Genomic DNA, 13,220 nt, shown 5'->3' with positions numbered 1-13,220 from the left:
GGTAGAGTTAAGGAATTGGCAAGGGTAAAAAAAACCTTGATGGGAGTTATATACAGACCTCCAAACAATAGCCAGGATGTGGGATATAAACTTCAATGGGAAGTGGAAGAGACATGTAAAAACAGCAATGTTATGATGCTCATGAGGGATTTCATTATGCAGGTAGATTGGGAAAATCAAGTTGGTGCTGAATCTCAAGACAGGGAATTTGTAAAATACCTATGAGATGGCTTTTTTGAGCAGCTTGTGGTTGAGCCCACTAGGGGAAAGATAATTCTGGATTGGGTGCTATGTAATGACCCAGATTTGATTAGGAAGCTTAAGGTAAAGGAACTCTTTGGAGACAGTGATCGTAAGATGATGGAAATCACCTTGCAGTTTGAGATTGAAATCAAATATATCAGTATTCTAGTGGAACAAAGGGAACTACAGAGGCATGAGAGAGGAGCTGGCTAAGGTTGACTGGAAGGGAACACTAACAGGAATGACTGCAGAACAGCAGGTGTTGGAGTTGCTGTGGGAAATTCAGAAGGCGCATGAAAAATACAGTAGATCCCAAAATATTGTAAAGGGGCAGTAAGGCAACCATGGCTGATAAGGGAAATCATAGATAACATAAAAACAAAATAAAGAGCATATAATACAGCAAAAATTAGAGGAAGGTAGAGATTGGGAAGCTTTTAAAAACCAACAGAAAGTAACTGAAGAGCTATAAGGGTGGCAGTTCTGTGGGCAGAAACACCTTATTAATGAGAGACAACCAAGGAGAATATCCATACTGGTTCAAAAGGAAAGGAAAGCAACAGTACCTAAATAACCATGTGTTACGACAGTGGTGTGCAGAAGAACATTTCTGAATGCACAACACATCGAATCTTCAAGTAGATGGGCTACAGTGGCAGAAGACCACAATGGGTTCTACTTCTGTTCCACATTGAGTGTAGTTACACAAAGACACTGGCTAGGCTGGAGCTGCTTTCCATGGATAAAGCAGAATTACAAGAGATTTAATTAAAGTATAAATTACCTCATTTGGACCAAGTGAACTTGGACCAAATGAACAGAAAGAAATGTTTTCATTAAGCAGAAATGTTAACATCTAGGAAACATAAACTTAGGTTAAATTGTAGAAAGTTTAGTGGGAACCCAAAGAATAATGGGACTCTGAAGTCATTTGTTGAAAGGGTGGTGAAGGCAAAAGCTAACCAGATTTAATAAGTACCTTGATGATCACTTGAAGAATCATGATCTACAAGGAAATGAGAATATTATACAAAATTACAAGGTTATAAATGACCTGATTTATGGAAATCTTATTTCTAAAGATTTTTTTCAAGACAGACAAGTTAGTTACAGAAATGCAAACATTTTCAGGAGTTTTGGAATAAAGGTCAGAGTTAGCTAATTTAAAAGAGAATCAGTCTTCAAAAAAATACTGTTACATGTAACCTTTCAACAGTAATCAGACAGACGCCATTGTCACCATTTGTCAGTTCACAGTGGGGGGCAATTTAAGAGATTTGCTTTGGAAAATGATAAAGCAAATCTCTTCTATTGACCTTTCTAAAATACTTCATGAGCAAGGTAACATCGATTGGTGCTTTAAAGCCATTAAAACTAGTTATTGGAAGTGGGAATTCTGATTCTGTACTTTTATCCGCATGGAGGAAGACAAAAAAATAAATATTCCTGTTAATTGAACCTCATTTAGATTGTTCATCTCTGACTTAGAGAAAAGTCAGTTTGAGGACAGTTCTCAAGGATGGAAACCTTGTGTAAACCAGGGTCTGCTGGTATATGTTTGAAATGTTAATTATGAAATGGCTCAGCTTTTGGCCAATATAGACATGATGGGCAAAATGACATCCACTCTAGGTCAGAGAGTTTTGTCTTTCTTTTGTTTTTATGTCGAATTAACCAGTGAAAGTTATATGAGAACTATAAAGAATGTTTCAAGTATCTTCTAGTGTTGTAATAGGTTCTTCACTCAGAGGGTAGTGAGAGTGTGGAATGAGCTGCAGCCGTAATGGTAGATGTGATTTCAGTTCGGTACATGAGAATGGCATGGTGGGCTATGGCGCTAGGGGCAATTAGATGATGGTACGTGAGTGTGGAATGAGCTGCCAGCTGAAGCGGTAGATGCGGATTCAGTTAGGTACATGGATGAGAGTGGTATGGAGGGCCGGGGTCCTGGTGCAGGTTTCCTAGGCGAAAAACTGGGCTGGCTCAGACTAGATGGGCCTATCGGCCTTTATCTGTGTCGCAGTGCTCTATGACTCTATACACACAAATAACATTCCCTGCAGGGAATACCTCCATCTTTTCAGTCTTACTGTCCCATACCAGAGAGCGCAATAGAAATGTTGATTCTATACATAAAATGATATCTATAGGTGAGCCTGGATGAAAAAGAGTTAAATAACTTCTCCAAAACTAAAGAGTGAAACTGAATGGAATAATTATTTGTATTGAAGCTGCAAATTCCATGAATGTATCTTTCATTTGATGCCATTAGTAAGTTATATTACTGATTTGTCAAATCATGGCCTTTTCATGTGTATAGATTTAGGTCACCTTCTACATTATCTCTCTAGGGAGGTATTTGAAACTAGCTGCTTGTTCTGGAATAAATCACTTTGCTCATGATGATTGAATCAGGTTGTCACAATAAGGCCATAGCTGTTGGCTGACACTACAGCATTTTCTGGAGCCCCAGACAGTTATCATAGTGATAACAGGGGCTTTTCATTGATGAGTTACTGTCTAAAACTGAGCAGATGCTCTGGTTATGAAGCAGCTGTCAAATGAGGTTACTGGGATGGCATTCTAAGTAATTTGTTTTCCTATTAAATAATGCTTTTCTGAAACCAGTCAAGAATCTAAAAATATTCTAGGTAACATTTTGTTTCTTTTCACATGAATCTTGATAACTGATATAAAATGACATCTGAATATTGGCAAGCAATACTACTAGTCATCTATCAATTGCATGATGAACAGTTTAGCAGTGTATGCTAAATACAACATTTTATTGAATCAAAGATTCATGCAACACTTCAGGTTATTTTGTCCCTCGGTATAAGTGACAGTGTTTTAATAGACCCAATCAGGGCTGTACTTCAGCTTTCTCACAGGAGCCCTTCAATTTTTCCCCTTTGTGTATTTACTCAATTCCCTTTCAAATGCAACTACAACATATGCTTTCGGGGAATTCATTTCAGATTGTAATAATCGTTCCATAAAAATGGAACCCTTCATCTTCTTTCTGCCATTTTAGCTGATTATCTTAATTCTCCTGTTCCTTTTGATTATAGAAATAATTTCTGCTTATTCATTTCATCAAAACCCTTCATGTGTTAGAGCAAAAACAGAAAACATTGGAATACACTGCAGATTAGACAGCATCTATTGAAAGGGAAAAGAGTTAATAAATCAGATTTGAGACCTCTCTTCTCTTTCCATTGATGCTGCCTGACCTGCTTAGAGCATCTAGCATTTTCAGCTTCTTTTCATATTTCCAGTGTCTGCAGTTTTTCTGATTTTCATGATTTAAAACAAATTAATAATCTCAGCTTTAGGGAGAATGATCTCATCCGCTAAAATTTTACAGTGTGCAGTGAGACTTAAAAACAAGGAAACATTATCTCAGTATAAGGTCACTTCCTCCACTTCTTTAAGGCAAAGGAAAATTCTGCCCCCTCCCCTTGAGTTTTCTGAATTACTGGAGTTCTCTACCCCAGATAAGAGTCAATAGGTATATTCAAAGCTGAAAGAATTTTGGACTATTGGAGAATAGCGAAGTTAATGAAATTATAAGACGATAAGATATAGGAACAGAATTAGGCCATTTGGCCTATCAAGTCTGTTCCACCGTTTCATCATGGCTGATCCATTTCCTCTCAGGCCCAATCTCCTGCCTTCCCCCTCCCCCCTCCCCCACCCCGCTTCCCTTCATGCCATGACCAATCAAGAATCTGGCAACCTCTGCCTAAAATATATTATGGCAAGCATTTGGTGCATAATGACAGACGAGGAAGCTCGTTGAACTCAACAACCATTTTATTGTGATAGACATAAAACAGACTGGGCACTATTACCTGGAGAGTGAACCCAAACAGTCTCACACCGACGGGGGAGGTGACCATCAGACACCCCGGTTACAGTTAGGGTGACCCACAAATACACAAGCAAATACAGTATAACCCAAGCTAAAATGTAACAATAAATGAATTGGAACTTCCCATCATAATCTCATAAAAGCATTTTAACACAAGAACAATAAACAGCACTGGTCATTGGAAATGCAGGGGCCACTCCCCAGAGCATCACAATATATAAAGACTTGCCCTCCACAGCTACTACTAAATAGTATGCAAAATAAGTTTTTCACATTAGTTTGGTACATGGAATAAGAAACCAATTTACTAAAAGCTTCACAGGAGTAAAGGCTAGAATATTATAAGTTGTAATATTGTAATATTATTGTAATATTATAAGTTTTCACTCAATGGAGTAACAAGGTGCATTTTCTGACTAAAATGAGATAGCTGAATAATTCTCACCATATATAGTAGCGTATAGCTCAGGGATAGGCAACCTTTGGCCCATGGGCCAGATCCGGCCTGTGAAGGTATTTTGACCGACCCATGAGCAAATATTGGGATACTATGCTTATCCGGCCCGCGAGCGATTTTTCCTTATTCTGAGTGTTTCACGTGACCACACTGATGGTCATGCATGGTGTCTTGTTACACTGGCCCCAGGTTCCGTTTTGTTCCAAACCAGACACTGATATATATGAATGACGGGAAGGCAGACTACCTTATTAATATTTATCAGATACTCTCCATGCATGAGCCAGTTTTCAGATGGGATCGTTCAAATCTATAAACATAAACAGCGTCACTGTGTTTTAACAAGAAATCCATGCTAACTATCCAGATATTTACATGTGCTACGATACTTGTTGAATAACTCACATTTCGAAATAAATCAAAGAAAAAAATTCCAATGGCAATGAATGCAAAATGCAGGAAGGTAGACACTGAGTGCCGAAATTTCCAAGACACTTGGACACTAGATTACTTCTTCATCGAGCAAGCTGGGAAACCAGTTTGTCTCATTTGCCTAGAAAATGTTGCTGTGAAGAAGGTGGCAAATATCAGGCAACATTATGAGACCGGCCATAGTGGAAAGAAAGCTGCAATTGTGCGAGTACCAGCTTCAAAAAGGAAATTGTGCACATTTTCCCACTTCTCAAAAAGAAAAGCACAAGATCCAGATATTTTTGTGAATATGGTCCAGGAATTGAGAAAAGAGTTTTCATCTCGTTTTGCTGATTTTTGCTTGCATACAAATGAGTTCAAGTTGTTTACTACTCCATTTGATGTGGAAGTGGACACCGCATCAAAAATGTTTCAAATGGAATTGATTGAGAAGCTGTGTGGTGACATATTGAGATCAAAATTTCATTCTGAAGATGTGTCAGTGCTTAGCTTCTATAGAAAATATATTCATCCAAGTGGGAAGTAACCTAACTTAGTGGACCATGCAAAAAAGATGGCATCATTGTTTGGCAGTACTTATCTGTGTGGGCAATTATTTTCAAAAATGAAGCACAGCAAGAACTATTTGAGAACAAGATTGACTGATGCCCATCTGGTTAATGTCTTGCTCTTGGCATCAACAAGCCTGACACCCAATATTGAGAAGCTTTCAAGCACCAAACAGCATCAAGTTTCACATTGATTCATCGACTGTTTGCATTAAAATTTTCTTTTTTATTATACTTAATTTACCACCATTCAATGCATTATGTTCATATGTTCTATGTTTAAAGATTCTTTGTGTCCTTTTAATAGATTCAAAAGATGCCTTGATTGAAATAAATTGCAACTAAACTGAGTTCTTTGATTACTAATTGGCATCCTTGGTTAAACACAACTGATTTTCTAGCATGCGTTATTCATTAATTTGAGGCAAAACAACTAGACGTATATAAATGGATAATTCCCATATTTCAAGTTTTTTAGTCACAGTCATAGTCATACTTTATTGATCCCAGGGGAAATTGGTTTTCATTACAGTTGCATCATAAATAGTTAAATAGTAATATGTAAATTATGCCAGGAAATAAGTCCAGGACCAGCCTATTGGCTCAGGGTTTCTGACCCTCCAAGGGAGGAGTTGTAAAGTTTGATGGCCACAGGCCGGAATGACCTCCTATGACGCTCTGTGTTGCATCTCGGTGGAATGAGTCTCTGGCTGAATGTACTCCTGTGCCCAACCAGTATATTATGTAGTGGATGGGAGAAATTGTCCAAGATGGCATGCAACTTGGACAGCATCCTCTTTTCAGACACCACTGTGAGAGAGTCCAGTTCCGTTCCCACAACATCACTGGCCTTACGGATGAGCTTGTGATTCTGTTGGTGTCTGCTACCCTCAGCCTGCTGCCCCAGCACACAACAGCAAACATGATAGCACTGGCCACCACAGACTCGTAGAACATCCTCAGCATCATCCGGCAGATGTTAAAGAACCTCAGTCTCCTCAGGAAATAGAGACGGCTCTGACCCTTCTTGTAGACAGCCTCAGTGTTCTTTGACCAGTTCAGTTTATTGTCAATTCGTATCCCCAGGTATTTGTAATCCTCCACCATGTCCACACTGACCCCCTGGATGGAAGCAGGGGTCGCCGGTACCTTAGCTCTCCTCAGGTCTACCACCAGCTATGGCATTTATCTGGCCCACCATCCGCTCATTAATACGCGATCCGGCCCACAGAGGCAAAAAGGTTGCCAGCCCCTGGTATAGCCAGTAATGCTGTCGTCCCCCTACACTACACTGTACCTAAGAAACATGATCACTAAATGATCCAGGAAGCTGTATGGAGCACAGGAGCTTGCTTTGTTTAGAGAGGACCCTTATCACTCATATGGAAATACTACAGGATGTCAGTCAACTGACTTTGGATTCCAATCAGTCAGAGTATTAGTCACATCAACAGACTCACCCCATGCCAGACACCATGACAACCAGTGAGTCGGTGAAATGGGTTGAGAAGTGGCAAGTAGAGTGTAATCGTGATAAATGAGAGGAGGTACTTTTTTGGGAGTACCATTGAGATCAGGGCATACACCATGAAAAATAAGATCCTTAGGCGTGCTGATGAACATAGGGATCTTGCTGTACAAGTTCATAGATCCTTGAAGGGGGTGGTGTTGGTAGACAGCATATAGGATTGCTGGTCTGAATTAGAGGGGCATTTAACTGTAGAGCAGGGTGGTTATGCTCCAACTTTAAAAAATCTTGGTCAGATCTCAGCTGGAGTACTACATACAGTTCTGGTCACCAAATCACAGGAAAGATATGATAGTTCTCGGGAGGATGCAGAGGAGGTTCATCAATGTATCACCGGGGATGGATTGTTTCAGTTATTAGGAGTGCGTACAGGGGCTAGGTCTGCTTTCCATGGAGTGGAGGAGGTTAGAAATGGACATGATTGAGGTATGTAAAATTATCAGAAGTATAGATAGGGTGGACTGCATGAAACCTTTATTGGGTAAATTTAAAGCAGAGATGGATAGATTCTCAAATAACAAGGGAACCAAAGGTTACATGGAGAAGGCAGAAGAACAGGTTTGAGAGGGATAATAAATCAGCCATGATGGATTGGCAGATGGGCTGAATGGCCTGATTCTACTCCTATGTCTTATGGACATATGGTCTAATATCAGAAGTAGATAAACCTAAAGGATGTAGATTTAGGAGGAGGGGGAAGAGAACAAAATGGATGATTCATTAGGTGTTTTAAGAGACATGGTATGTCACCAAAGACTCTTGCAAATTTCTACAGATGTACTGTTGAGAGTATTTTAACTGGTTGCATCACTGCCTGGCAGGAAGGGGCCACTGCACAGGATCAGAACAAAGACACAGAGGGCTGCAAACTCAACTCAGACAGCTCCATCGTGGGCAAGAGCCACCCCCACTGCCCCCAGCATCGAGGATATCTTCAAAAGGTGATGCCTCAAAAAGGCGGCATCCATCATTAAGACCATAAAACATGAGGTCATTTTGGCATTTTGGCCCATCAAATCTGCTTGACCATTCCATCATGGCTGATTTATTATCCCTCTCAACCCCATTTTCCTGCCTTCGCCCCATAAACATTGACACCCTGATTAATAAAGAACCAAGCAATCCCTGCCTTAAATATACCCAATGACTTGTCCTGCAGAGCCGTCTGTGGCAATAAATTCCACAGATTCACCACCTTCTGGCTGAAGAAGTTTTTGCTTATTTCTGTTCTAAATGGATGTCCCTCTATGCTGTGGTTGTGCCCTCTGATTCTGGACTCTCGCACTGTAGGAAATAACTTCTCCACATTCACCCTATCTAGGTATTTCAATATTTGAAAGGTTTCAATGAGATTCGCCATTGTTCTTCAAAACTCCGAGTACAGGTTCAGAGCCATCAAACAATCTTCATGTTAACACATTCATTCCTGCGATCATTCTCAGGACAATCCTCTGACCCTTTCCAATGCCAGCACATCTTTTCATAGATAAGGGACTCAAAACTGCTCACAATAGTCCAAGTATGCTCTGACCAATCCCTTATAAAGCTTCAGCATTACATCTTTGCTTTGAATTCTAGTCCTCTTGAAATGAATACCAACATTGCATTTGCCTTCCTTACCACTGACTCAACCTGCAATTAATTCTTTAGGGAATCCTGTATGAGGGCTCCCAAGCCCCTTTGCACTTCTTTAACACAAAATACTCTGCATATGTTGGGGTCAAAGCAACACTCACAACACGCTGGAGGAACTCAGCAGGTTGGGCAGCATCTGTGAAAATGATCAGTCAACATTTCGGGCCGGAACCCTTCGTCAAGACTGAAGGGGGAAGGGACAGGGGCTTCTTTATAGGGCCTCTGCCCCTTCCCTCTTCAGCCCTGACGAAGGGTTCCGGCCTGAAACGTTGACTGATCATTTCCACGGATGCTGCCCGACCTGCTGAGTTCCTCCAGCGTGTTGTGAGTGTTCCTTCGCACTTCTGATTTTTGAATTTTCTCTTCATTTAGAAAATAGTCCACACCTTTATACCTCTACCAAAGTGCATGACCATATACTCTAGAACATAGAACATAGAAATTTACAGCACATTACAGGCCTTTCGGCCCACAATGTTATGCCGACCATGTAACCTTCTCTGGAGACTGCCTAGTATTTCCCTAGTGCATAGCCCTCTATTTTTCTAAGCTCCATGTACCTATCTAAGAGGCTCTTAAAAGACCCTATTGTATCCGCCTCCACCACTGCCACCGGCAGTGCATTCCACACACCCACCACTCTCTGTGTGAAAAACTTACCCCTGACTTCCCCTCAGTACCTATTTCCAAGCACCTTAAAGCTATGCCCCCTCGTGTAGGCCAGTTCAGCCCTGGGAAAAAGCCTCTGGCTATCTACATGATCAATATTCCATATCATCTTATACACCACTATCAGGTTACCTCTCATCCTCTATCGCTCCTATGAGAAAAGGCCGAGTTCACTCAACCTATTCTCTTAAGGTACACCCTCCTATTCAGGCAATATCCTTGTAAATCTCCTCTGCACTCTCTCTATAGTATCCACATCCTTCCTGTAGTGAGGTGACCAGAATACTCCAAGTGGGGTCTGACTAGGGTCCTATATAGCTGTAATATTATCTCACAACTCTTGAACTCAATCCCACGGTTGATGAATGCCAACACACCATACACCTCTTAACAACATTGGCAACCTGCGCAGCAGCTTTGAGTGTCCTATGGACACGGTTCCCAAGATCACTCACGTCCTCCACACTGCCAAGATGCTTACCGTTTATATTATATTCTGTCTTCAAATTGGACCTACCAAAATGAACCACTTCATACTTATCTGGGTGGATCCATCAGTCCATCTGCCACTTCGCAGCCCAGCTCAGCATTCTATTGATGTTCTGCTCTAACCTCTGACAACCCTCCAGACTATCCACAACACCCCCAACATTTGTGTCATCAGAAAACTTACTAACCCACCCTTCTACTTCTTCAGCCAGGTCATTTATAAAAATCACAAAGAGGAGGGGTCCCAGAACAGATCCCCATGGGACACCACTGGTCACTGACCTCCGTGCAGAATATGAACCATTTACACCCACCCTTTGCCTTCAGTGGGCCAGCCAGTTCTGGATCCACAAAGCAAGGTCTCCTTGGATCCCATGCCTCTTTATTTTCTGAAGGAGCCTTGCATGGAGAACCTTATCAAGTCCCTTACTGAAATCCACTGCTCTACCTTCATCAATGTGTTTTGTTACATCCTCAAAGAATTCAATCAGGCTCATAATGCACGACCTTCGCTTGACAAAGCCATGCAGACTATCCCTAATCAGATTATGTCTCTCCAAATGCTCATAAATCCTGTCTCTCAGGATCTTCTCAAGCAACTTGCCCATCACTGAAGACAGACACACTCGTCTATAATTTCCTGGGTTATCTCTATTTCCTTTCTTGAACAAGGGAACAACATTTACAACCCTCCAATCCTCCGGTACTTCTGTTAAAGATCATCGCAAGAGGCTCAGCATTCTCTTCCCTCACTTCCCACAGTAGCCTGGGGTATATCTCGTCCGGTCCCGGTGACTTATCTAACTCAATGCTTTTCAAAAGCTCCAGCACATCCTCTTTCTTAATGCCTATATGATCAAGCATTTCAGTCCACTGTAAGTCATCCCCACAATTGCCAAGGTCTTTTTCCCCGGTGAATAATGAAGCAAAGTATTAATTAAGTACCTCTGCTACTTCCTCCGGCCCCATGCACATGTTTCCACTATCGCACCTGATTGGTCCTATTCTCACATAGCTCATCCTCTTGCTCTTCACATACTTGTAGAATGCCTTGGGGTTTTCCTTCATCCTACTCACCAAGGCCTTTTCATGGCCCCTTCTGGCTCTCCTAATCCATTCTTAAGCTTCTTCCTAGCAACATTGTAATTTTCTAGAGCTCTAACAGTACCTAGTTCCTTGAACCTTTGGTAAACTTTTCTTTTCTTCTTGACTAGATTTTCTAAATACTTTGTACATCATGGTTCTTTAACTCTACCATCCTTTCCCCGCCTCAGTGGAAGATCCCTATGCAGAACTCCATGCAAATGTCTCCACCTCCAAAACGCTCTCCCACCAAGAGATCTGACACCTGACCAGGTTCATTTCCCAATACCAGATAATGACAGCCCCTCCTCTAGTTGGTTTATCTACATATTGCTTCAGGAAACTTTCCTGAACACACCTAACAAACTCCACCCCATCTAAACCCCTTGCGCTAAGGAGATGTCAATCAATATTCGGAAAGTTAAAATCTCTCATCATAACAACCCTATTATTACTGTATAGCACTGTTCCAGAATCTGCATCCCTCACTTCTCCTCGATATCCCTTATACTATTTGGGGGGGGGGGGGGTGGGTGTCTGTAAAAACACCCAGTAGAGTTATTGCCCCTTTCCTGTTTCTGACTTTTCTGACTTGCACCCACACTGACTCAGTCGACCATACCTCCATGACTTCCTCCTTTTCTGCAGCCGTGACACTATCTCTAATTAGCAATGCCACTCCCCACCAGTTTGGCCTCCCTCTCTGTTCTTATTCTATCTGCAACTTCTTTGCCCATTCTCCCAGTCTGCCTAATTCCTTCTGCAGATATCTTGCTTCCTCAGCTCTACTTGCCCCTCCACTTATTTGCAATCTTGGCCACAAAGCCATCATTTATTTCATTCAAATCATTGACATACATATGATGTGAAAAGCAACAGTCCAATACCGACCCCTGTGGAACACCACTAGTCACTGGCAGCCAACCAGAAAAAGTGACCTTTATTCCCACTCTTTACCTCCTTCCAGTCAGCCAATCTTCTATTCATGCTAGTAACTTTCCTATAATACCATGGGCTCTTATCTTGTAAAGCAGCCTTATGTATGGCTCCTTGTCAAAGGCCTTCTGAAAATTGAAATGTGCAACATCCATTGACTCCCCCTTGTCTATCCTACCTGTTGCCTCCTGAAAGAATTCCAACAGATTCAGGCAAGATTTTCCCTTCAGGAAACCTTACAGATTTTGGCCTATTTTGTCATGTGCCTCAAGAACCCTGAAACCACATCCATAGTAACAGACTCCAACTTCTTTCCAACCACTGAAGTCAGGCTAAATGGCCTATAATTTCCAATCTTCTGCCTCCCTCCCTTCTTAAAGAGTGGAATGGTATTTGCAATTTTCCAGTCCTCCAGAACCATTCCAGAATTTAGTGATTCTTGAAAGATTATTATTAATGTCTTCACATTCTCTTCAGCTACCTCTTTCAGAGAGCTGGAGTGTAGTCCATCTGGTCTTGCTAACTTATCTACCTCAGACTTTTGAGCTCCCCAAGCAACCTCTTCTTTGGTACCCTCTGAGATATTATTGGCTAGCTTACCTTCATATTTCATCTTTTCTATTTGACTTTTTTTTTTAGTAATCTTCTGTTGGTTTTAAGAACTTTCCAGTCCCCTACCTTCCCACTCATTGTTTGCTGTATTATATGCCCTCTCTTTTGCATTTACGTATAGTCTTTGACTTCCTTTGTCAGCCATGGTTGCCTCACCCTCCCTTTAGAGTACCTCTTAAACTTTGGAATGTATCATTCTGTGCCTTCTGAATTTCTCCTAGAAACACCAACCATTGCTGTTCTGGTGTCATCCCTGTTAACATCCCCTTTCAGTCAACTTTGGCCAGCTCCTCTCTCATGCCTCTGTAATTCCCTTTACTCCACTGTAATACTGATACATCTGATTTTAATTTCTCCTTCTCACACTGTAGGTTGCTCTAAAAAGTGATCTCATAGGCATTCTACAAATTCCCTCTCTAGGAATCCAGCACCAACCTAATTTTCCCAATCTACCTGCATATCGAAATTGCCTACAACTATCGGAACATTGCCTTTTTATATGCCTTTTCTATCTTTCATAGTAATTTGTAGCCCACATCCTGGCTACTGTTTGGATGTCTGTATAAGGGTCCCATAAGGGTCTTTTTACCCTTATGGTTTCTTAACTCTAGCAACAAGGATTCTACATCTTCTGATCCTATGCCACCTCTTTCGAAGGATTTGGTTTCATTTTTTATCAACATAGCCACCCCCTCTGACTACCTGCCTATCCTT

Source organism: Mobula birostris, chromosome 3, assembly GCF_030028105.1.
Source record: "Mobula birostris isolate sMobBir1 chromosome 3, sMobBir1.hap1, whole genome shotgun sequence".
Lineage (NCBI taxonomy): Eukaryota > Metazoa > Chordata > Chondrichthyes > Myliobatiformes > Myliobatidae > Mobula > Mobula birostris.
This window is presented reverse-complemented; position numbering follows the sequence as displayed.